Here is a 26,895-nt window from a genome sequence, read left to right on the forward strand (position 1 = left end):
TTGGTACACTGTGCTTCCCTGAGGAATGTTAATAGCATTTACTTGCTTTATTTGGATCAACTCAAAGGTTTTCCTTATGTTTCAAAATAGTCCAAATCATGTAAAGATCAAAGAACACATTTTCCTCTATTTTCTGCCACCAAGTCAATAAATAGGTAAATCAAATTATAGTAAGATAATTGTAGAAATGTGTGTATAAAAATTAAAGTTACAGAATACATTCTATTATTATATAAACCTGACATTTAATTCTTATGGATTTTCTACTTCCATAGCTCAGGCTAATATCAACTTCAAAAATTACCTGCCTCAGCATTCTGAGTGCTAAGATTATAGGCATATTGTGAAGCCGCCTACAATCAGAACCTTCATCCTTAAGGTTGGGATATTTACAAGAGGGTATTCTTGTCTGGTACTGTAAAAATTGTCACATCTGAATGCTATGGAGTCTTATGTACCACTGGAAACTACTGCAGTAATTTGGCTAAATTATCATATTGATAAACTTCCTTCTAAATGCTTGCATTGATATTCATGGATTAATGCTGCTTTCAACTTTGCTCACAAGTTTATTTTTGCAGTGGGCACCTACTTCGGAGAACAAGGAACTGAGTGATAAAGAATAATATGGGATCAGGGAAGAACATATCTTAATTAAGGGAGTCATTTTAGGATTGGCAAGAGACTTGGCTCTAGAGAGGTTCCCAGGTGTCCAAGGGGATGATCCCAACTAGGTGCCTGGCAGCAGAAGAGAGGGTGCCTGAACTGGCCTTCTCCCATAGCCACACTGATGTATATCTTGCATATCACCATAGAAACTTCCTCCGGTGACGGATGGAGATAGAGACAGAGACAGACACACATTGGAGCACTGGACTGAGCTCCCAAGGTCTAGATGAAATGCAGAAGGAGAGAGAACATGAGCAAGGAAGTCAGGACCACGAGGGGTGCGTCCACCTACAGAGACTGTGTGACTGATCTAATAAGAGCTCACCAAGGCCAGCTCTAATGGGACTGATGGAACATGTGATCAGACTGGACTCTCTGAATGTGGCTGACAATGAGGGATGACTGAGAAGCCAATGACAACGGTACTGGGTTTTGATTCTACTGCATATACTGGCTTTTGGGAGCCTAGTCTGTTTGGATGCACACCTTCCTAGACCTGGATGGAGGGTGGAGGGCCTTGGACTTCCCACAGGGCAGGGCACCGTGACCTCTCTTAGGACTAGAGAGGGAGGGGAAGGGGAGGGGGACGTGGAAGGGAACTGGGAGGAGGAGAGGAGGTGGAAATTTTTAATATATATTAAATATATATATATATATGGACATGAATATCAGCTCTCCTGCAACTCTTGACACAAGGCTCAGGAAACATTGCAGAGTGAGGCAGAGAGAATGTAAGAGCCAGAAAGAGGACAAAGAGGAACACTATGCAACTCTATCTTCACAAAATGATATGGCTATTGCAAGCATCATTTCATAGCAGGTGTGGTTGCTTACACACCACTTGAACAAGATTATGTCAAATGTTGTATTTAGTTTTATGAACTCCAACATCCCACTGCTTCCATGACTCTTTAGGTTGGGAAAGGGAATACCAAAGCCTGACAACAAGCTGATGATCTATTGGCAATTGGTGACTATGAGGGAGGGGAATGACAGTTCTTTAGGATTGTGGCAAGTGATAGATTATTCATTGTTTGTTATGGTTTAAAATGATATAACACTGACCAAAATCACCCTGATAGTGGTTGCTTAGCTTATGTTTCCAAATCATAGGCAATCATTCAAGGAAGTCAGGGCAAGAACTCAAAGCAGGTACCTGAAAGCTGGTATCTGAAGGCAGTGAAGGAAAGCATAAGCTGAAAAGAAATGGTGCTTTCCTCAATGCTTGCTTTCCTTGTCTTGCTCATCCTGCACCATGTTCTTTCTAGATATAGCTGCCCTTGGGTAGCACTATCCCCAGAAACCTGAGCCAGCCACATCAATAGTTAATGAAGAAAACAGATTACAGATGTGGCTACAGGCAAATATCAGAGAGAAATTTTTTTTTGTTATTTTTTTTCTTTCAGTTTATTTATATGATGGATTACAGTGATAGATTTTTGTATGTTGAACCAGCCCTGCATCTCTGGAATGAAGCCTACTTGATCATAATGGATAATTTATTATTATTATTATTATTATTATTATTATTTTATTGAAAAAAATTCTGCCTCCTCCCAGCCTCCCATTTATCTCCACCTCCCCCCACTCCTCTCCCCCCTCCCACTCCAGTCCAAAGAGCAGTTAGGTTTCCCTGCGCTGTGGAAAGTCCAGGGTCCCCCCTTCCCCCCCCCCCCTGCCTCCATCTAGGTCTAGGAAGGTGAGCATCCAAACAGGCTAGGCTTCCACAAAGCCAGCACATTAAGTAGGATCAAAAACCAGTGCCATTGTCCCTGGCTTCTCATCAGGCCTCAATGTCCGCCATGTTCAGAGAGTCCGGTTTTATCCCATGCTTTTTCAGTACCAGTTCAGCTGGCCTTGGTGTGCTCCCAATAGATCAGCCTCACTGTCTCAATGGGTGGGTGCACCCCTTGCGGTCCTGACTTCCTTGCTCATGTTCTCCCTCCTTCTGCTCCTCATTGGGACCTTGGGAGCTCATTTTGTGCTCCAATGGGTCTCTGTCTCTATCTCCATCCATCGCCAGATGAAGATTCTATGGTGATGTGCAAGATATTCATCAGTATGGCTATAGGATAGGGCCATTTCAGGTTCCCTATCCTCAGCTGTCCAAGGAACTAACTAGGGACATCGCACTGGGCACTTGGGAACCTCTCTAGGTTCAAGTCTTTTGCCAACCCTAAGATGGCTCCCTTAAGTAAGATATATGCTTCTCTGCTCCCATATCCACCCTTACTTTATCCCAACCATTCCATGTCCCCAAGTTTCCCCCATCCTCCCCTTCTCACTTTTCTCTCCCCATCTCCCTTTACCCCCATCCCTTCCACCCCCAAGATCCCATTTTTTTGCCCGGCAATCTTGTCTACTTCCCATATCCAGGAGGATAACTATATGTTTTTCTTTGGGTTCACCTTCTTATTTAGCTTCTTTAGGATCACAAATTATAGACTCAATGTCCTTTATTTATGGCTAGAAACCAATTATGAGTGAGTACATCACATGTCCATCTTTTTGAGACTTCCGTCTTCCAAATGACTCTAGATTATTTAGATTTGAGATGAAAGTAACCAACAGATCCAATATTGGATATTCCAGTGGATGACTCCACTTGCATATACATATAAGAAGTATTATTTTGATTCAATAAATTATAGAATGATGAATGACAGGGCCTCAAGTGTGGGGAAGGATGTTTATGAAAAGTCAGGGTCAGTTGGAGGGGAGAATGAGGAGTGGTTATAATCAAATTGCATTATATAAGTGTATAAAATATTCAAAGAATGAACACAAATAATTTTTAAAAATTATAAAAGAATAGATTCATTTTTATAGAATTACCCAGTGATTATAGAGGATGAGTGATATGCATGATACCAAGGTAACTATAAGTAGACTACATTTTTATACCTACTGTTACACCTAACAACAGCCACTGTTGTTAATTTTTTGATGTATTCTAATTTAACAATATTTTATTTAAGTCAACAATTACTTAGGAAGAAAATAAGCTATTTAATATAAAAAAATAATGATCAAGTATTGTGATTTAATATTGACTCTGATACCAAACATATTTGTTTGTGTGACCTGGAATTTGAGACCATTAAAGAATGAGGTAGACTAATGTCTACAGTCTAATGTAGACAGTTTTACATCTGCTTCAGTGTACTTTTATACACAAAGGGAACAAGAACGCAATGATGCAGGAAAAGTTGTTTAAGTTCAGAAAAGCATGATCAGAAAAACATGTGTATTTATTTACATGTTTTTCTGATCATGCTTTTCTAACTTAAACAACTTTTCCTGCATCATTGCGTTCTTGTAATGCACATACTAATTGTTGACAGAGCAACTCTTTCCCAAAACTTTTGCATGGCAGACCAATTCCAATACAATTACTTGTCTTGAACCATAGATTATATCTGGGAAAACAAGAAAGCAAGGTAGAAGGCTATATCTAGATTTAGGGCAAACTGATCATTGGGTTATATAGCTATGTTCTGACATACAACAAGAACAAGCATATTTTACAAATTAAATGTAAATGTTTGTCACAAGAGGCACAAAATCACATCCGAGCACAATTCAGGCAATAAAATGAAGCTGAGGTAAAAGGCCCTCTGCCTTTTCCCTACAGTTTCTGACAGCTCCCTAAGGCATTGTTCACCATGGTTCATTCTTTTGATCATATTCTAACAAATACACATAAATGAACCATGAACATCTTTACCGACTTTTCTTGGTTTTATGAACTCCAAGATTCATTGCTTGTGATTCTTAACAAACAATTTATTCTAAGGAACAATCATCAAGCCAGTTTTCAATGCCTTAATTTCTGAAGAATAAGTCTTTTTTATTTGAGTGTGTAAAGTAAACCATTTGTCTCTGGGTTCACAAAATCATGCTTGGAAAAGTTGCAGCTCAAGCATGCCAGGCACATAAAACTTTTTACAACATTCCACATCACAAGAGTACCCAGTGCTTGGTATTTTGTGTGAAAAGTGTTAAACAGAGACAAATTAATGATTTTGATTCATTAGAAGAAATTTCTATTTGGTATAAGGTAATTTCAACTTTTAAGCTGTAATGGATATTCTTGGTTGACAACTTGACTACATTTGAATTTAGTAAAACCCAAGTAGCTGGGTACACATATCAGGGAATCTTTTCTCTAATTGAATTAATTTAAGTGGAAAAACAAATATTTAATTCAAACTTTTGGGGGTGGGAAGACCCATCTTTAATCTGTGATACATCATTTGATGATAGCCAATATAAAAGAAAGTGAAGAAGAGAATGTTTCCTCTGTTCCTCTTTGCCTGCTTGCACTCCTTCTTGCTGGGAAGTGAATTCCTTTTGTGGCATTAGAGCCTACCTCTCCAGGACTCTGGCTATATAAAAGACCAGCTGAGACATACAGCTTCATCAAATGAACAATTACTGAATTCTTTGACTTTCTATTGGTAGACAGACATTGTTGTACTTGCTGGATCACACTCTGTAAGATACTCTAATAAGTAAATAAATGATTATATATATATATATATATATATATATATATATATATATATATATATATATATATATATATACACACACACACACACACACACACACACAATCATTCTGTAAGTTTGGTTCCAGTCGTTTGGGGAAATACATTCTCACTTTCATTTTCTTGTATAATGTTGCTTGTCCATATGTTTTCTAAACAGAACTAACACAACCACATAGACATGTCAAAGTGGATGAGGAAAATACCATGAAGCCTCAGCTCTTCATGAAGCACTATGAGAAGTTAGCAATGCTGAGAGTGGGGTAAACAATTGCACACTAATTGGTAATCTAATACTAAATGGTCTCCCTAAACAATTTTTAAATAAAACCATATTATAAAAAAGAAATATTAATCTATGTTTTAAAATAAGAATAAAATACTTTTTGTTAAACTGTTCTTTTCTCATTTTATGTGTGTATGTAATGCATGTTTTTATTCTTCCAAAACACTCTTACCTCCCTCTCATTCCTACTATCCCCTTGTAAGTTCTCTACTGTTACTTATGAAGACTTTAACTTCAAAAATATCACCATGCTTTGAAATGGCATTGCTCTGAAAAGATGCTGGAATAAATCTGAAAAATGAAAACTCATCTTATTAGTATTGTAAAAGAAATGGAACTATAGTGATATAAAAAATCCATATGTAAATATTATAAATTACTAACTAGTGTTTTAAAAGCTTTGAAAATGCAATAGTGCCATTGTATTCATTTTCTAATAAAGAACCCAGGATATAAATGACTTCTCTTGAGAGTAGTCCAGACGTAGAACTGTGGTTTTCTGTTTCTCACCCACATACATTTTCCTCACTACATTTCACCTACATGAGCTGCCTTTTATAATAATCTTGAACTAAATTTAAAAAATTATCAAAATGATATAGACACCAGACTTTCCCTTTGTAGCCTCACTGATTTTCAAGGTTACATAGTCATTAATTTCTTGTAATGTCTTATAATACCAGGGAAATTGGTAATAGCTTTTGGTACTTTGCATCTTGGGAAGCTACTGGTTCCAGTCTGCATGCTGTGTCTCTATTTATTTTCTTCTATTATACCCTGGACAAATAATAATGAATTTTGTTCTACTCTTTCCAGTGTCAAAGCAGTGTTGTGTCGCAGGAAAATATACTGTCAATTAAAATCATTGGTGTTAATGGAACACTTTTGTTTATGGCTCAAAATTCAAAAGGACAGAATACAGAGTTTTAAATCAGCTTTTAAATCAATTATATAAGATGTGCCAAGTGCCCTTTCATTCAGCTTCCATTACAACGTTATTGATTGCCTCTGTTTGAATCATCTAAAACCCAAGATGTGTCATGAGATTAGTTTCACATTTGACCCAGTGAGGCTGGTCAAGTATAAGGGCAATCTTCTGAAAGAAATATGGAGGTTATTTATTTCTGTTCACTGACTCACTTGTGCTGAAATGAAAGTGGAATGTGTTGTACTCGTGACTGTGTGTGTGTGTTTACATGCACACATGTTTGTATGCTTTAAGGTATGAAGAACTCATGACTTTGAATGGGATATTGTTACCATATAACCTGCTGTTTAAAGTTTCTTACTATTGTAATATGTTGGTGATATTCACAACGTATGAAGTGATAAAAAAAGGGAAACAGTGTTCATTTCTATTGTTTTATCCTGCTATAATCACAAAATAAAACTTCTACAGAATGTTTAGTAAAAATAAAAAACCACTTCAATATCTTTAATCCAAAGAGAAGAGGGAGAGGGAGAACGAGATGGGAAATAGATGAAGGGAGAAAGGCCAGGAAAGAAAAGGAGGAGAGGGAGAAGATGGCCTATTTGCTATGGAATGAATAAATGATTCCAAGTGTTGTTCTTTTCTGGCGCCAAAGGGATATTACTCTATTTTAATAGTTTTTTCAACATTGAGTTATTGTCCAATGGGAATTAAATCACTACTGTTTGCCTTTAATTTTCTTCTTTTGAACCAAAAACCACCCTAATAATGAAAATGTCCACACTAAAATATTAAATGTAATAGTTAAAATAAAAAATCATTAATATTCTGATTAGAATAGAAATGGGTCTTTTAATAATGTCTTCTGCTAAGCGTCAGAATATGGAACCCTGAAAGCTAGGCAAGAGAGGTAATGAGGCTGATTAAGGCACTGAGAACAGGTCTAAAATTCTTTGTGTGCGAATATTTATAAACAAAGTTTAGGAAGCATAAACATGGTAAACTCCACTTATTCTTCCCAGATATTACTTTGGCATAATGTTTGCTCCTGCTCCTTCCCTTTTTCTTCCTGGTCTGTACATTCCAGCTTTTCTCTCAACCTGCTTTGTGTACTATAACTTGCTACTTTATCTCATATTTCTTCACTTTTCATTACATCATTTTCAGTGCTGCATGATGTAGACTAACTGTATTTGTTGATTGCTCCCTTGGGAACTCCATGTAAAATTATATGATCAAATTCTTCCTGTTGTACATGCCAAAGTCAAAGTTTTTATCTAGTCTAACAATCCCATCTCTCAATAAGAGCACCACTTTTCTTCTCCTTTTTAACATATTTATCATAACTGCTTCAAATACATAACTGATTGGTTCAATCATTTCTCAGAAAATTAGGAAACAGCCTTCCTCAAGACCCAGCAATACCACTTTTGGGTATGTACCCAAAAGATGCTCAACTATGTTCATAGCAGTACTGTTTGTCCTAGCCAGAACTTGAAAACAATGTAAGTGCCCCTCAACAGAAGAATGGATAAAGACAAGGTGGTAAATTTACATAGTGGAGTTCTACACAGTAGAATAAAAATGACATCTTGAAATTTGTAGGCAAATGTATGGAACTAGAAAACATCACATTGAGTGAGGTATCCCAGACCCAAAAAGACAAATATCATATGTACTCACTCATAAGTGGCTTTTAGACATAAAATAAAGAAAAGCAGCCTATAATTCACAGTCAGAGAGCCTAGACAACGAGGACCGTAAGAGAGACATTCATGGATCTAATCTACATGGGAAGAAGAAAAAGGCACGATCTCCTGAGTAAACTGGGAGCATGTGGACCATGAGAAAGGGTTGAAAGGGAGGGAAGAGAAAGGGAGGGGAGCAGAGAAAAATATATAGCTAAATAAAAAAGAAAGAATAAATTTTCTTTGCTTTTATACACAGGACTTGGTCTACTGGTTGGTTTTTTTTTAATTGAGAAAAGGAGAAAAAAATAAAGTTTCCACCTCCTCCCAGCCTCCCATTCCCCTCCCCCTCCTCCCACCCTTCTCCCCCTCCCCCCACTCCTTTCCCCCTCCCTCTCCAGTCCAAAGAGCAGTCAGAGTTTTCTGCCCTGTGGTAAGTCCTAGGTCCTCCCCCCTCCGTCCATATCTAGGAAGGTGAACATCCAAACTGGCTAGGCTCCCACAAAGCCAGAACATGAAGTAGGATCAAAACCCCGTGCCATTGTCCTTTGCGTCTCATCAGCCCTCATTGTTCGCCATGTTCAGAGAGTCCAGTTTTATCCCATGCTTTTTCAGTCACAGTCCAGCTGGCCTTGGTGAGCTCCCAATAGATTAGCTCCACTGTCTCAGTGGGTGGGTGCACCCCTCGTGGTCCCGACTTCTTTGCTAGTTGGTTTTGAGGGAACTCAGTGATCTGGGCATAACTATAAACATTAATTTAAAATGAAATTAAATAAAATGCTGGTTATTACAAATAAATAAGTGCTTAAAATTGCATAGGAATGTGTAGTCAATTGTAGATCTTCCATTTTCAAAGAAAGATCAGAGTTAACATAAAATACTTACTCTATAATTTTGTAAAACTGAGATCACTCCATATTTTGTGAATTTTAACAAAAAGCTGAAAACTCTGAAAGAACTATTCCTATTAGTGTGAAGAGTCTTATTTTATCTGCATATTCACTATTACATGATTGCCAGATAATAGAGAATGTGGAAATTCTAAGAAATATGCCTATTTTCCTCATATTTGGTTTTGAACCACCCTCTGGTGTTCCTGGTAACACACAAAGCTTAGGAAAGAAAACCATCACAATAACCCCTCCTTACAATAGGAGAGACCTTTATGAGGTGAGGTGATAGTTGTCACAGTTCTCCTGCCTTAAGATTTAAAATACTCTAGGAAAATATAGATACCCCCTGAATGCCCATTAACAAAAGGCTATTTCCTCGAGATAAATCATAACATTTCATAGGTTGATTGTCTGTTTGTCTGTCTGTCTGTCTACCTATCTTTTTGGGAGAGGGTATGTTTGTATATTTTGTTTGACACATGGTATCACTGAGTAACATTGGCTGCTTAGAACTCATTATGCAGACCAGGTTGGCCTCAAACTCATAGAGATTCACCTCTTTAGCTTTCTGTGTGCTGAGATGAAAGGCTTGTTCTATCATATGTGGCTTATCTATGTGTTCTTTTTTTTCTGACAGAGTCTCAAATATCACAGTCTGGCCTCAAAATTAAATAGCCAATAATGTCCTTGAAATTCTGATAGATCTTCCACTTCCACCACATGCTTGATAGTAAGGTTACAGATGTATGCTGGTCGCTCTAGTTTATGCAGCCCTGTAACTTGAACCCAGAACCCTTAGTATGTTGGAAAACTCTTTGCCACCAGAGCTATACTCTCAACTTATTCTTCTCTAATTTTTAAATAAACTTTTACATGATTGTTGTTTGAAAGAATGAGATACACTGGTGTACCTCCAGCCATTATAACTTAAATGTCCCAAAAATTATCAAATGATACATATTACTACCTTATTCCTTAAGAACTGATTCAAGAAACTATCCCTCAGGAAAAGTACAGTTATAAGAAACATACTCCTGAAGACATGTTAACATGGAAGGAATCATTTTCCCTTAAAGAGGCATACATTTATACAATTCAAGCCTATAAAATCATTTGAGTGCTCCTCACTGATAAGCCTTTGCTCTTCCTACGTTTAACTCATGAAGTATAACTTTTGTTATTCCTTCTTTCTGTCTAAGTCTCTGGATACTTGCTTAAATCATGTTCAGTTTGTCCTAGCATTCTGTATGTTCTCATTCTCTCTTAGAAAGCCACTCCCACCAGGCTCCATGCTGATCTCTAAACCTGTAACCTTTCTTCTTAGCATCTGCCTCCTCCTAGCAGCTACCAAATTCTGCAGTTTGTCTCCTTGTTTTTTTTTTTCTTTCTTATCTTATATAAAATCAACTACAAATTTCCTCCTGTAACTATTTTTAAAATATTTTGTCTATGAGATTAGCAGCCTACGAAAGGGATGCTGTTCACCCTCATAACACAAATGCCATGGGGAGTTATTGCCACTTTGCCCTCTGCGAAGCATGGTGGACAATATCACAGCAAAACGTAAGTCAAATGAATCTTTCTTCCCTCAAATAATTTTTCTCGTGTATTTTGCCACAATGACATGAATAATAAATTAAATTTCAGGTGGGTAAACTTCTGACATAAATTCGCGATGGAGGTGAATGGTATTTAGTTATTATAGGGCCACATCCATCATTCTAGAAAGGTTTATTAGCTAAACTTTGTGCCCCTTCCCAGAAAAGACAGTTTATATATGAGCAAAGAATTGCTGAGGATGGTTATCTGAACAGGAAAAATTTATATTTTAAGGGTGAAGATTATAGCATGTCTTTGTAATCTTTCAATTAGAAGACATACATATATGTCAGCCAACAGAAATGAGCATGATTGCTTCCTTGTCTGCTTTAAAAAAAAGTATCAACATGAGCATTGAATCTGCTTGCATTCCTCATTTGCATTAACAGACTAGAGTGGAATCCTGGATGGCAACTTCTATAGTTGGAACACTACTGTTTTTATATGCTATGTCTCAACATTTTCAAACATTTTGTTTTGTTGGTTGTTTAAAAAAATCTTCTGTATTCTCTTAAATTCCTATCTAGTTAATTTTTGCTGACAATATCTAAAACTATTTTTTAAACTATAAGATGCTGTTAATTTTTTTAATTAAATTTTTTATTAAAAATTTCTGCCTCCTCCCTGCCTCCCTTTTCCCTCCCTCTCCCCCCACTCCCCATGCCCCACTCCCCTCCCCCTCCCCCTCCCCCTCCCTCTCCAGTCCAAAGAGCAGTCAGGGTTCCCAGCCCTGTGGGCAGTCCAAGGTCCTCCCCCTTCATCTTGCATATCACCATAGAACCTTCATCTGGCGATGGATGGAGATAGAGACAGAGACCCACATTGGAGCAATGGACTGAGCTCCCAAGGTCCAAATGAGGAACAGAAGGAGAGAGAACATGAGCAAGGATGTCAAGACCACGAAGGGGGCACCCACCCACTGATACGGTGGGGCTGATAGATTGGGAGCTCACCAAGGCCAGCTGGACTGGGACTGAAAATGCATGGGATAAAACCGGACTCTCTGAATATGGTGGACAATGAGGGCTGCTGAGAAGCCAAGGACAATGGCCCTGAGTTTTGATCCTACTGCATGTACTGGCTTTGTGGGAGCCTACCCTGTTTGGATGCTGTTAATTTTTGAGTTTCAGTTTGGGAAAAACACAGATGATTTTTTCTTCTTTGCATAAACTTTTAACAATAATAGCCATTCAAAAATATATGCCAAACAAAGACAAAGTAATTATTTAATTTATCAATTTCCAGAGGATGGGGTGAAGCCTGAACCCAAACAGTACCTATTACATTAAGCTTATTTAAATTAGAATTCAATTATAGAGATATGAACTGCCTGGGAATATATGGCATTATTTGAAGCTATACATTGAAAAACTCTTCTGAAAACAATTAATTTACAAATAAAGAAATTGAAGTACTAATATAAAAGGATCAAATCAAATGTCTTAGAAGCTGTAGATCCAGGCTTAGATTTAATAATTATTACCAAGGCTTTTCTATCTTAATATATCTTAATATATTTTCTTTCTGTGTGTGAATTTATCTCTCTCTCTCTCTTTCTGTATGTGTGTGTGTGTGTATGTGTCCTCATACTGTGTATGTGTATGTATGTGATATGTATATGTGGCATATGTGTGTGCTTATGTGTACATTTATGTATATGCACACACAGATACACACAGCTAAGGATAATGTTAAGAGTTTTCTTTGATGATTTTTCTCTAAATCCCATAGTCTGGTTGTCACCCTGCTCTGATATTCCTTCTCTCCACCTCTATATTTCAATTGGGTTGTAACAATATCTCAGCATTCTTATTCACAGAAATAGGACTTTGTGGTATAATAATTATTTGCCATTTAAATAATGTTACTCTGAAAAGAATGTTGTGCATTTTTGATGGAGGAAGGTCATTGGTTAATAAAGAAACTGCTTGGCCTGATAGGTTAGAACATAGGTGGGTGGAGTAAACAGAACAGATTGCTAGTAGGAAGAGAAAGTGAGGCAGATGCCATGCCTCCCCTCTCCAGGGCAAATGCATTAAAGCAAGCCACCAGGTCAGACATGCTGAATCTTTCCCGGTAAGACTGGTGTTACACAGATTATTAGAGATGAGTTGATCGGGATATGAGAATTAGCCAATAAGGGCTAGAGCTAATGGGCCAAGCAGCGTTTAAAAGGATACAGTTTGTGTGTAATTATTTTGGGGCATAACCTAGCCAGGCTGCCAGAAGCCGGATGGCAGGAATGCAGCCCACAGCTCCATCAACACATTTTCATAAAATAAATGAATACTATTTTATAAAACAGAAAACAGATCAACTTAGAAGCTAGACTGGATCACTAAAAATATCATCTTGGCATATTCAAATAATCTTTTAATGTAGATTTGTTTTAGTACTAGCCTAGATAATAGTCAATCTTTAATATCATATATTCCTTCTCATGAGTATGCTTATTAAATTCCTCTAAATTATTATGATGCAGATGTAAACTCTACAGTTTCATGATAGAAAACATAGTTATGTTTGTTTCTGTTTTTTAAACTGCTAAGACTTATGAACTTAGTGAAGTCGCACATCTTGTAGCAGCTTATATTAAGACTGAGACACAGTTTCATTCTTTTTAGTTCTAAGGTTCTCTCTAACAATCATGTTCAATTGTCTTCACATATTCTGTCTCTTTGGGCTTTACAACCCCAAGAAAGACAGTGAAATCTTAGCAGAGTTTCTGCTCAATGCATATGGAAGAAATGACGTCATGGGATCAATGAGATAATTAAATAATGTTGTGTAGAAAAATGTTTGTTCAATTCATGTAACTACAAATGAAGTTTTTCTTTGTGTTCTGAAACTAATTATATCCATCAAAAATTGATTTTTCCTTAGGCTCTATTGACCCTCAGCTAAATTATGTCTGAATGTTACCCAGTAAATTTGTTTTGTTGATGTTTGTAGTTACTACCAAAAATAATCTCCATAATGATAGCCATCAATATCAAGGTTTAAAATAGTTTTCATTATAATTACATCTTTGTTACAAAATGACTTGATTATTTATCTATATTATTAGGACTATACCCACTATCGAATTATTTGAAAGGATTAAATATAAGTCAACATGTATGAGTTATTTCTGTGGTTACTGTGATAGAATTCTCTGGGCAAAGTGATTTAAAATACAAAGTTTATTTTGGTCCACAGTTAAAATGTACAGTTCCTCATGGCAGAGATGACTTAGCAATAGGAAATGAGGCAGCAGCTCGTATTGCAGCCATAGCAAAGTGGGATCAATGCTCAGCTAGCTGTTCATTTCTATGCTGTTTTAGACTTCAGCTATAGGAGAAGTGTCACAGTATCTAGAATGCATATTTCCATTGCAATTAACTTATCTGGACAAACTCTTACTGACATTCCTCAAGGATACTGAATTCATCTCTCGCATGTATGTCCTAACTTATATTCTAGGTGATTCTAGACTCTGTAGTGTTAACAGTCTGTGTAATTTATACATCAGGAGGGTTTCCAGACTGATAATAGGAAAGAATGTCACTATTTCCGTAGCAACATAGCTATATTTTATTATTTTAAGGATAACATACTTGTCTTCATGGGATTTTTTTTTAAATTTCAATTCTATAAAATGCCCTAACTATTGTTCAGATAGTCATCTTATGTACTATTGAGATATATTTTGGGAAGTATAAATTCATTTTAGTATAAAAGAGGCTATTTTTAGATGACAGTATTTTTATTTTGATAATCCAAATTAATTAGATAGTTAAACTTAGAGGATTGATCAACAACAAATTCAAGAACAAATAGGTAAAAACTTTTATACATATATATGCCATGCTGGCCCTGTTTTCATAACAAGTTTCCTGACTCTACCTCCAGAAGACTGAGGTTATAGTCATAACCATTTGGCTCTTTTTGTTTCTTAGCTCTTGTGGACATACTTTATTCTATTAATGATTACTACAATTGATGTTTCTCTAAATGGAAAACTAATAAACATGTTTCATCTTTCACAGTACTGAGTTCATTTCATATTCTATATCAATATCCTTTCAGGAGAATAAAAAAGTGAGGAGCAAATTTAATATAAACAGAAATATTGAAAAGGTGATTAAAGCTATATTATTCTTTTTTATTTTACAGTACAATTTCTGAGTAACAATAGATTGATCTTTAAAATTTGGAAGACTCAAAGGTGCCAAACTTGCCTAAAAATAAGCTTCATTTATTTGGATTAAACTTCATTTGTAAATTAACTTTATATTCCCCAAAATAATTTACTAGAAAATGATTGATGGTATTTTAAAACAAAGACTACTAAATCATACCTGTATGATTGTGAGCATTCTCAGCATCAACCAAGATTAGGCATTCATCTATTCTCTTGTGTAGCACGAGGGGTCTGCTTGCTGTTTTTCTGTCCCGCCCAGTACCCCACAGCCGGCAAGCCCCAAAGAAAATCATACAGAGATCTCTATAAGTTATAAAGCTGATTGGCTCATTAGCTCAGGCTACTTATTAGCTCTTGTAGCTTATATTAACCCATTGTTCTTATGTACATTAGCCACATGGCTCGGTACCTTTCTCAGCCGGGTAGATTATATCTTGCTTCTTCTGTGGTCTGGGGAGGACTGGAGTAAGGGCTTCCTTTTTTCCAGAATACTCCTGTTCTCATCACCCTGCCTCTACTTCCTGTCTGGTTGACTCACCTATACTTCCTGCCTAGCCAATCAACATTTATTTAAAACATGATTGACAGAATACAGACAATTCTCCTGCACCACTCTTGTTTGCGAATGTTATAAGGACACCACAGTCATCACCTCAACCTCAATAATGTTACACCAGTTCATGAAGTTTACACTTGCAATTAATTAGAAAAAAAAACAACAACACAAAAGATATAGGCTCAATGTGACAAAAAATACTGCTACTTTAATCTTAAGAAAATTCTTTCCTTATTTACTATTTAAATAAATTTTCTTGAAACTAAATTTACTAATTCCATTTTAAATAAATACTTTTTTCCCAGACAGTTATTTTATTTTATTTAAATCATAAATGAACACAAAATAACTTTGGGTAACAATAAATACACAATAAAATAGCCCCCAAATTATATTTGTAAAGAGTACAGTTTTATTTAACACAAAGAAAATGTTAGCTATAATAGTATATATAATATCGTGACATCAAACCAGATAGCTTTGGTCCACTTTAAAAAGAATCTTTGAGCCTTCATCATATTCTACTAGGGTCTGTTTTTGAGATTTCTTAGCATTTCTTTAGTGTATAGCCTTAACTTCATTCCCAAAGATTAAACAGTAGAAACATATAAACATATCTTAACAGAAAAAAATAATTTTTGTGCTGTTATTAGTAGAGAGTAATTCAAAAACATTTTGATTCACTTCACAGTTCCCAGGTGCAGTCCTTGGGATTCTGATCAGGATTGTATAAATACAATCTCAGGTGTAAGTGCTGCTAGAGACACAACACCAGAGAAAGACTGTTTATCGAGTAAGGCCTATTTGGACTCTCAATACTAAATGAGATTTTAAAAAATCAACTTATGAATAGACAACCTCTTATCACATGTATACTCAACATATATACCACAAAAGGTAGGTAAATTCTACAAATGGTAGTTCTGAGGCTAAGACCTACCAAGTATGGACAAAATGTGCTTGAAGAAAATGATCTCAGTGGGTGGGTGCACCCCTCGTGGTCCTGACTTCCTTGCTCATCTTCTCCCTCCTTTGGCTCCTCATTGGGACATTGGGAGCTCAGTCCAGTGCTCCAGTGTGGGTCTCTGTCTCTATCTCCAGCCATCACCAGATCAAGGTTCTATGGTGATATGCAAGATATTCGTCAGTATTGCTATAGGATAGGGTCATTTTAGATTCCCTATCCTCAGCTGCCCAAGGAACTAACTGGGGACATCGCCTTGGGCTCCTGGGAGCCACTCTAGGTTCAAGTCTCTTGCCAACCCTAAGGTGGCTCCCTTAACTAAGAATTGTGCTTCCGTGCTCCCCTATCCAACCTTCCTTTATCCCAATCATCCTGTTTCCCCAAGTTCCCCCCTTCCTCCCCACCCACTGAGACAGTGGGGCTAATCTATTGGGAGCTCACCAAGGCCAGCTGGACTATGACTGAAAAAGCATGGGATAAAACCAGACTCTCTGAACATGGTGAGCAATGAGGGCTGATGAGAAGCCAAGGACAATGGCACTGGGTTTTGATCCTACTTCATGTTCTGGCTTTGTGGGAGCCTAGCCAGTTTGGATGTTCACCTTCCTAGACATGGACGGAGGAGGGAGGACCTTGGACTTTCCACAGGGCAGAGAACCCTGACTGCTCTTTGGACTGGAGAGGGAGGGAGAGAGGAGTGAAGGGAGGGGAAGAAGGGTGGGAGGAGGGGGAGGGAAATGGGAGGCTGGGAGGAAGCTGAAACTTTTTTTTAAATAAAAGTAAAAAAAATAAAAAATAAATAAAATAAAATTAAATTAAAAAAAAAAGAAAATTATCAGCAAGCACCTCAATATCCTGACCTTATTTTATTCAGAAAAGAAAATAACTGTAATGTCCCATGACACTGTCAGGTAAAATGATATACAATATAAGATATTAATATCAGAAGTCCACAATAGCCGGGCGATGGTGGCGCACGCCTTTAATCCCAGCACTCGGGAGGCAGAGGCAGTAGGATCTCTGTGAGTTCGAGACCAGCCTGGTCTACAGAGCTAGTTCCAGGACAGGCTCCAAAGCCACAGAGAAACCCTGTCTCGAAAAACAACAACAAAAAAAAGAAGTCCACAATTGTTACTATTAGTATTGTATTGTAACACCCTGCCATATTTTATAATTAATTTTAGATTTATACTATTGTTTCCGCTTACCAAATACATGCACCATCTCTCTTCTCTTAGAATCTCTAGTGCATTCTTTACAATTACTACTACCATGAGAGGTATTCTTGTTATTATCAAATTTAAGTCATTTTATCGATAAGAATCTGTAGCCGATAGGAAAAAAATTACTGTAAGAAGTTTGCTTAGATTCTCAAGTTTTCTCAGGGATATACATTTAATCTTATCTGAATGTCCCTTTTGTGTTATTCCAGTGTTTTCTCACCAAAAACATTTTCCCAGGCTGGTAAGATGATAAAGCCAATAAAAAGCATTTGTTTATGAAAGACAAGCAACCTGTATTTGGACTCTAGATGCCACTGTAGAAGGAGGGAACTTACTCCTGAAAGCTGTCCCTTGAATTTCACTCTGTGCTATGTTATGTCCCTGCTCATACTCAATGTAAAATAATAATAATAAACAATAATAATGATAATAAATTTAAAACATTACCATGTTAACCTCAGAAGTACCTTTTATAGATATAAAACTAGTCATTTCTGTAGAGTGATTATCCCTTTAGTTGGTTTTAGAATTAAGGAACCAACCTATATATAATATGACCACTGATATTAAGCTATTACTTCTACTTCGTTTTTTCTTAGTGGATGGGGGATACATTCATGCAGAAGCATTTATACCTCGATATTTCTTGACACTTATCCATACCTTTAAACTGGGAGTTCCCAGCAATAATTCCAAAGTGCTGAATTGCAAGTTGTACTATATAGTGCTCATCTCCATATTCCACATCTTTCGCTGAGAATGGTATGCAAATATCTTACCATTTTATCCGAATTCTCACTTGACCTCTCACACAGTAATTCTATATATCCACAGCCAAACCAATTCCCAAAAGGTATGTTTCCTTCTGCTCATCATATGTCATTATATGTCCACACCAGAAAACAATTCTTTTCAGACTCCCCCGTCAGTGCATTTGGAATATAAGTTTGTTTTATCTATTCGTTCACGTGCTCTGGTCAAATTACAAAGAGACCCAAACTGAAGCCCTCCTGATTTAAATCTGATTCCTCACTGGGAAACCTTATGTCCTTCATTCTCTACTTCTGAAATAGATGCACATGTGCCCCATATAATGGCTTTAGGAATGCTTTACCTGGGGACAAAAAAAGAAATATAAAGTGTGGGAAAATACTGGAAGTTATATCTACTCTAATTTTGGCAGCAGCTAAATAATAAAAATCTCTTCCAATGTGCTACATAAAACATGTCTTTTGAATGGACAATACCAAGTTTATTTTCTAACTGTAAGTTATCTGCTGCTACTGTAGCACATACATTTCATAAGGACCCTTCAGCATAAATCTCATACATAGCATCATGCCGCATCAGCTTGTTTGTGTAGAAAAAACACACATCTTGAAAATATGAAGAATACACACACACACACACACACACACACACACCTATTTACCCAAGATAGGGTGACCACAACAGAACAAAGGAACAGGTACCAATAAATTCCAACTCGGGGATCAATGAGATTTATTTGGGAAATTTATAGGATATTCGATTTGGGCTTTCTTACAGCAGCAGTAAGGACAGCTTCATCACCAAGGCCAAATCCAGCATGGTTGAAAAAACTGGGAAACTTGGAATGTACTGCAAAGCCATTAGGCAAGTGACTCTGTTCTAAGCCTCTACAGGCACCTCAGCTTCATTTTCTGCTTCTTCTAGACAACTGGTTTGGTCTCAGTCTTCTTTGCAGTTATTCCTGCCTGAGAGTCTTTGTTCCTTGGCTTTTCTGGAGTATTTTGCTTGCCCTGGGAAGAAGGTGCCTAGTGAGTCTGATGAGATTCAGAGACTCTCTAAATATATTTAGAGTTGTTTGCCTCTTTGCTTAAAGAGCTTCCCTGCAGGATGAACTGTTTCAAGTGAGAAAACTCTTACTCAACAACTTGTTTTGTAGATAAACTAGAGTTAATAAAGGAAACATTCTATTCATGATGCTTCATGAGAATATCTGGTTGGTCTGCTTCATGGAAGAGCTATTGAACTAACTCTATAGTGGTGAAAAGAAAATTATGATTTACAGGATGAGAATAATTAAACTTTGCCATGGTCAAAACAGTACAAAAAATTTGCAGATTATGTAAGACTTGTCAAATCGGTGAGGTAAGTGTGTGGGTCATTATTAAGAATCAATTATAATAAGACTTCTTTATAGAATCTGGTTTAGAAAATAATTACCACCCACCTAAATGTTCAACTATACTTCTCTTTAGCTCAGAGCCCAGAGTGTTGAATTTAAGTAATATAATATTTATGGAGTAGTCTACCTTTTTCTGAATTATCTTTTACTGTGAAAATCAAAAATATGTTAAAGTAGAAGTGCATTTATATAATAAATAGCAAATCTTTCTGACAAGCTCCACTACCCACATTACATAAAGAAAAAAATTATTTCTACATCTGAATTAGATTACGATCTATGGTTATTTTAAGTTCTCAAAATAAATTGCTTCTTGTTCTTTGCAATTTCAAATAAAAGTCTAAAAACTAATTATCAGGCAGTAATTATTTAAAGTAATGTCTTGATGATACTCTGCACCTCAAGTACCATAGTTAGTATATCATACAAGAAAGTAATTATGCAATTAAAAATTCATTTATCATCCTTCATATCAAATAAATGTTACCCTAGAACAGAAAAGTACATAATGATAATGCATACATACAAGTTTTGCTAGAGCAAAAAGTGAAATCAACTTAATAATTGTAAGAATAATGAGATATATTCGCTGCTTTCTCTTCTGTAGTTGATGTGAAGTAGATACGGGCAGATAAGTGTGAGGGAGGAGGGGCTCAAAGGCCCATGCCTAACTGAGGCTGACGGGAAGAATTGTCAAATAAAGTAGATATGGGCAGATAAGTGTGAGGGAGGAGGGGCTCAAAGGCCCATGCCTAACTGAGGCTGACGGGAAGAATTGTCAAATAGGGATTTAATTTTCCGAAGAAGTCATTTTAAGATCCCAACTTTGTTTTTTCGCCTTCCGATTCCCATTGTATGACACTTCATTCCTCTGCTCCATAAGGCTTGAATTGAAGACATTATATTATCAAAAGAGGGTTGGAATCTTCATAAACAACCAATATATTAATAACTTCATCAGTGACTTTCTGAATTCGAAAACTGTGAGAAATGCATTTCTGTTATTTAAGAAATACTCAATCATGATATTGCCTTAACAGTAGCACTGTGAGAAATGCATTTCTGTTATTTAAGAAATACTCAATCATAGAATTGCCTTAACAGTAGCACAAGGAGACTATTTCATTTTCCTCTGAGAAAACACAAAAAATGTTCCAATTAACTTCATACTTAGAATATATGAAGGTCATTAAACTTCAGTGAAAGAGTTTTGCAGTTTGAATTTTATTCATGTTTCATCCAATATGAATTTTCATTGTAAAAAGTTTTGCATGGATAGAATATGACCCACTATATATCTACCTTTAATTAAACGTTTCAGGATGGGAATGGTGGTTCACTCCCGTAGTCTCAGCACTTGGAAGAAAAAGGGAGATGTGGTGAGCCCACAAATCCTCTACAGTAAATGCACAGCTGACAGATCTATTAAACTATCCACGGTAAGTGTGTATGTATACCCCACCTACAGCAACCCATTTTTGCAGAGCTGCAGGGACATCTGCCCTTTGAATAAGTCACTGTCTATTCGGCAGAAATTTTGTGAAATCATGACATTTCTCACTTCTATAGTATTGCAGCACTGTATAAACCTGATTTTCCTGTAGGGCAACTAGATACAGAATGAAGCCAAGGTGTGAAAAAAATTCATTTGGTCAAGTCCTTGTTCTCATAGCCAAAATTTACATAAAAATAGTCCCCCACAAACATGACAGTATTCACTGATAATAAAGGCGCTTCATACAAGAGGTAGTATGTCTGCTCTAACAGCAGACTCAGGAAGGTGTGATCAACTGGTCCTCTGCTCTGACTTAACAGGTTACTAATATTCTGTATATATCGTTTACCTTGATTTCAACTAACATAGGATCATAACCCAGGACATTGACTGTTTATACAGAAAAAAAGGCCCGAGTAGCTAACACTAGCTTCAGAGAGAAAAATTCTCACCTGGGCACCCTGCTGGAGTCAAAAGCAGGGTCCCCAGAAGATATTCCTTTTAACTCATCCTGTTAGATGGTAATGCAAATCAAGCACACTTGTCAGTATTGCTAATAATGTTGTGCTCCCAGTCACAGAGGGACTTTATAGCCACACTGGCTCTGAGGTGCAAAGCACCTCCTTACCAGATCCACCTGTTTCTTGTTAATCTGAAAACACAGGATTGATGCTATTGTTATCACTAACTTGTCTGCATGCCTATAGAAACTAAAGGTTTATGGAGATCATCCACCTTTTAACCCTTATGCCTGATGCCCTTATGATTTTTTTCGTTCTTTATTTTTTCCCTGCATTTTTTTTATTATTTCTAGGGGAAAGATAAAAGAAGGGAAAAGAAAATATAAAACTGCTATAATCATTATGCCACAATAGGGAAATAAATTATCATTATTACATCTTTTTTTCTATATTGAGTCTAAGAATGAACTACAATTTGAAGAAGGTAGAGAGGAGAAAGGAGTGGGGAATGATGCACACTTAAAGTGTAACATGCATCCAAATCCACACGTACCCTGAAGTTTTTAAATTCATAAGCTATAAACTCAACTCAGGGAATTATTTTTCCTTAAAATTGAACTTTCTGTCACTCACAGTTTTGAACAATGTAAGAATCCATATTAGCTCTAACCCTGTTCTGATTTTACTAGTAAATCTTCACTGATCAGTGTGCCAACATGCTTCATACTCATGTATTATATAGAACATTGTGAGAAATACTAACTTAGGAAATTTTCTTAAGAAATACAAAATTATCACCCAAAATGTTTTCCTCGATTTTTCCTCGTCTTAAGTCAGTTCTGCTACCTTTTGCTTCACAAGTGGAACACAGCCTAAACCTGTCTCACCCGAGAAACATATACACTGCCCAAGGCATGCTGAACTTATTATAGTTGGTGTCACTTATTTTTTTATTTTCCCTTAGTTTTTTTTTTTTTGTTGTTGTTGCGGTTTTGTTTTATCTAGATAACATTTTAGACATATGGGCCCATTAAGAAGTTTGAGTGACATTAACCACTGGCCTTAGAGACATCCTGAAACCTTTTACATTTATACAAAATGGTTACTTGTGTGGTAGGAATGACAGGTTAAAGAATAAATTCTTGGTTATTAGAGACAGTGTACAGGATTGAAAACATGTCACTGAATTTCCAGAGAGAAAATTATATCATAGGATATCTTGTCAGGAATGAATCAAATAAATGCTTTTGCCTTACTGTTGTACAAGGAAGAAAAGAATCGTGGAAATAACATGCACATGATGCTGCTGTTCAATTGGATGCGAAGCACAAACACTGGTCCCTTCTCCCATAATGTTACTCTCAGCAATGAGAAACATCAATGTGTAGCTCTTTGAAAGTATGGTCTTGTTAACATGCAGGGGAATTTAGAACTTAACACCAAAACAAGGATCTGCTAATTAACTGACCTTCTCAGATCTATGACTGACACACATAACTACTAACTCTCTCTCTCTCTCTCTCTCTCTCTCTCTCTCTCTCTCTCTCTCTCTCTCTTCTCTTCTCTTCTCTTTTTACACCTATGGAATTGCAAGTCCTCTGTTTCCTGAGAAGTCATGGTATGCTGTAATTGCCTTTCATTTTATGGTTTGCTTACCTAGGAAAGAAAGCTGCTCTCAAAAATGACTTGGGAAAATTTGCTGCAACAGCTGTCTTTGTTAAATTTTCTATTACTTTAAAGAAATATTATGACTATTGCAACTCTGATAGAGAAAAATATTTAATTGGTGCAGGATGACTTATGGTTCAGAGGTTAAGTCCATTATCCTCAAGATGGAAGCATGACATCATTCAGGCAGACACGATTCTGGAGAGGTAGCTAAGACTTCTACATCTGGATCATTAGTCAGCAGAAAAGACAAGTGACCCTGGGCCTGTCTGGAGCACCTGAAATTTCAATGCCCACCCACAGTGACATAGTTCTTTCAAAATGGCCTCACCTATTCCAGCAAAGCGACAAATGCTAAAAGTGCCACTTCCTATTGACTTCTTGGGGCTATTTTTATTCAAACCACCACATTCCCCATTTTGGCCCCCATAAGTTTATAGCCATATCATAGTCCTGTTTGGCTGGGGGCTTCCCCCCAGTTCCTGGCATAAGCTCTCTCCTCTGGGAGTTACCTCAGTCCAAACTCCACCTTTGAGAAAGTCTGACAAATGGTGACCACTCCCCAGGAAGGATCAAGAAAGCCAGCCAAATGGTAATCCCTCCCCAGGGAAGGTCAAGACCACCCTCACAGGCTATGTAAACTGCCCCACAGTGAATAAACACGTGTTATCCAGGTTTTACATGGTCTTTCCCTCTCCATGTTTTCCCAGAGCCACACAGGAGTAAGGCCATCTATTAAACATAGGTGTTCTTTAATTTGGTTAAATTTAATTTGATTTGTTTTATTTGCATCAGTGGAGAGGTTCATCTAACAGATAATACTTAACAAGCCCAACTTCAAAGTCCATAAATTCTGTGACAATATCAACACTGTTTAAACGTACAAAAGGTAGCTTCTGAGATTCATGCAATTTCTTAACTGCAATCACCTATTAAAACAAAATTTAAAAATCAGATCACATACATCCAACGTATAATGGCATAGGATATACATTACAATTCCAAAAATGGAAGAAAGGAAAAACAATGAAAAATACTGGACCAAAGCAAGACCAAAAACCAATTAGGTAAACTCCAAGCTCTTCATCTCTATCAAAACACTCTTCAGATCTATAAGCTTTGTTGACTGAAGACCTTTCTTTCTCTCAAGCTAATTCCACTCACTGTTAGCAATTCTCCTCAGCAGGTATACTAATGCTACTAATGCTTTGGCATCTCCAACATTTTGAGGTCTCTATGCCCTCCAGGCTTTATCTTCACAGTTTCATACAGCAGCCGGCTGGGGATTCCATGCAGGGACACTCGTGTAACATACCTTGCCTCAGTGACTTTCCTTAGCCATGAAGGTAGGTCAATAAACATTGAAATCTTTTTTTTACAGTTGAAAATATTTTTTTATTTATTTTTTATTTTTTTCCATTCAAACATTTACACTTCCTCCCCTCCCCCCATTCCTTTCCCACTCCCACTTACTCTCCTTCCTCCCCTTCTCTCCTTCCCTGCCCTGTGGGAAGCCCAAGCCCCCCCCCCCCATCCAGGCCTAGGAAGCTTTGCATCCAAATAGACTAGGTTCTCAAAAAGCCAGAATATGCAGTAGAAACAAATCCCAGTGCCTTATCAATGGGGTCTCAATCAGCCCCCATTGCCAGCCACATTCAGAGTCCAGTTTGATCGCATGCTCGTTCAGTCCCAGTCCAGCTGGATTTGGTGATCTCCCATTAGAACAGGCACAGTGTCTCAGTGGGTGGACTCACCCCTCTGGTCCAGACTTCCTTGTTCACCTTCTTCCTCCTTCTCCTCTTCAACTGGAACTTGGGAGCTCAGTCTGTTGCTCTGATGAGGGTCTCTGTCTCTATCTCCATCCGTTGCTGGACGAAGATTCTATGGTGATACTCGAGATAATCATCAGTGTGATAGTGGGGCAACGCCAGTTCTGACACACTCTTCTCTGCTGCCCAAGGACCTAGCTGGGGACATCCCCGTGGACACCTGGGATCCCCTCTAGAGCCAAATCTCTTGCCAAGCCTAAAATGGCTCCCTTAATATAGGTATCTTCTTCTCTGCTCCTATATCCGCCCTTCCTCCATTTACACCCTCCCACTCTCACAAGCTCTCTCCAGTCCTTCCTCTCTCCCTTCTCTCTCCCCTCTCCCCTTCCTTCAATCCCACCCCCACCCCTAATTCCACCCTCATTCTCCCAATTTTTGCCCAGCAATCTTGTTTGCTTCCAATTTCCAGAAGGATCTATAAAACAGACCCCAAAAGATGAATATGGTATGTACTCACTCATTAGTGGACTCTCACCATAAACAAAGGACATTAAGCCTATAGTTCGCAAGCCTAAACATAGAAATCTTTAGAGTGGAAATTTTCTAAAATTTCCTTCTGGGTATTGCTTACTACATATATTTTTAGATTATTGTGTTAATATTTTTGCAAATTATTAGTATAAAATTCTACATAATATTTTTTCTCAGTTTATATATATTATTCTCTCAAACTAATGTTGATCTTATTTTTATCTATAATTTTCATTAATGAAACAAAGTAAATGTGTCTTCTTTTTAAAGACAGGTACAAATTAATGTTCAAATTGACTCTCTTTTCAATTTAATATTGCTTGTGTTTATTCTTGTAAATCTATTATTTATTTTAGATTACTTGTTAATCATGGTTTGAAAACATTAACATTTAATTAATTCCCCTAACAAACTTACTTTTTCAGGCCTACAGAATCAATGGTTCTTATGTAAATTGAATGGTTTTCAGTGGTTAGATGTAATTCTAATGTAACCCAAGAGACCAGCTTCTAGGACTGCATTCCCGGCTGTAGAAAAGAATGCCTCGGAGCAATGAGGGTTAGGGAAATTTCTTCCCCATCATATGGCCAGATTTTGTATCTGATAGTAAATAAGAAAACAAATGTTCTCTCATGGCAACTATAAAAGGAACAAGTGCATGCTTTCCTGATGGTAACCTTCTCTTGTACTTCATCTTCAATAATCTTTCTTTCTTGACAATCTCTCTGCACAATAAAATCTCTTTACATACTGTTACATATCTCTCTTCACATATACACATTTCTGTTCTACAGAGCCACACTCTATACATAGTTATGTCTATTTTCACAGTTACATTCTCCATATTCTTTCAATTCACACTCCACACAGCTCCATACCTTCACACTTTCTAATCAGCTACATCATTCCTACATACTTATCTCACTTCCATACAGATACATCTTCTGTATCTACCTTATCACCCAGCTACATCTCTCCCTACTTCTCTTTCTCTCTGCACATTGAGCTGCATTCTTCTTTCAGCACACACACACACACACACACACACACACACACACACACACACACTCACATTTTTCTCCTAATTCTTCTTACATCTCATATCTCCTGCTATATACTCAGCTGGATCTCCTTCTCGGCATACACAGTCACTTTTCTTACATTTTCCCCTTCCTACTTCTCAGCAAAATCCCCTGGGTCACACAGCACTTCTTGAGTAAAGAACCAGAAACAGAACACAAACTGATCACACAGTGT

This window comes from Microtus pennsylvanicus, chromosome 13 (assembly GCF_037038515.1).
Source record: "Microtus pennsylvanicus isolate mMicPen1 chromosome 13, mMicPen1.hap1, whole genome shotgun sequence".
In the NCBI taxonomy this organism is placed as follows: domain Eukaryota; kingdom Metazoa; phylum Chordata; class Mammalia; order Rodentia; family Cricetidae; genus Microtus; species Microtus pennsylvanicus.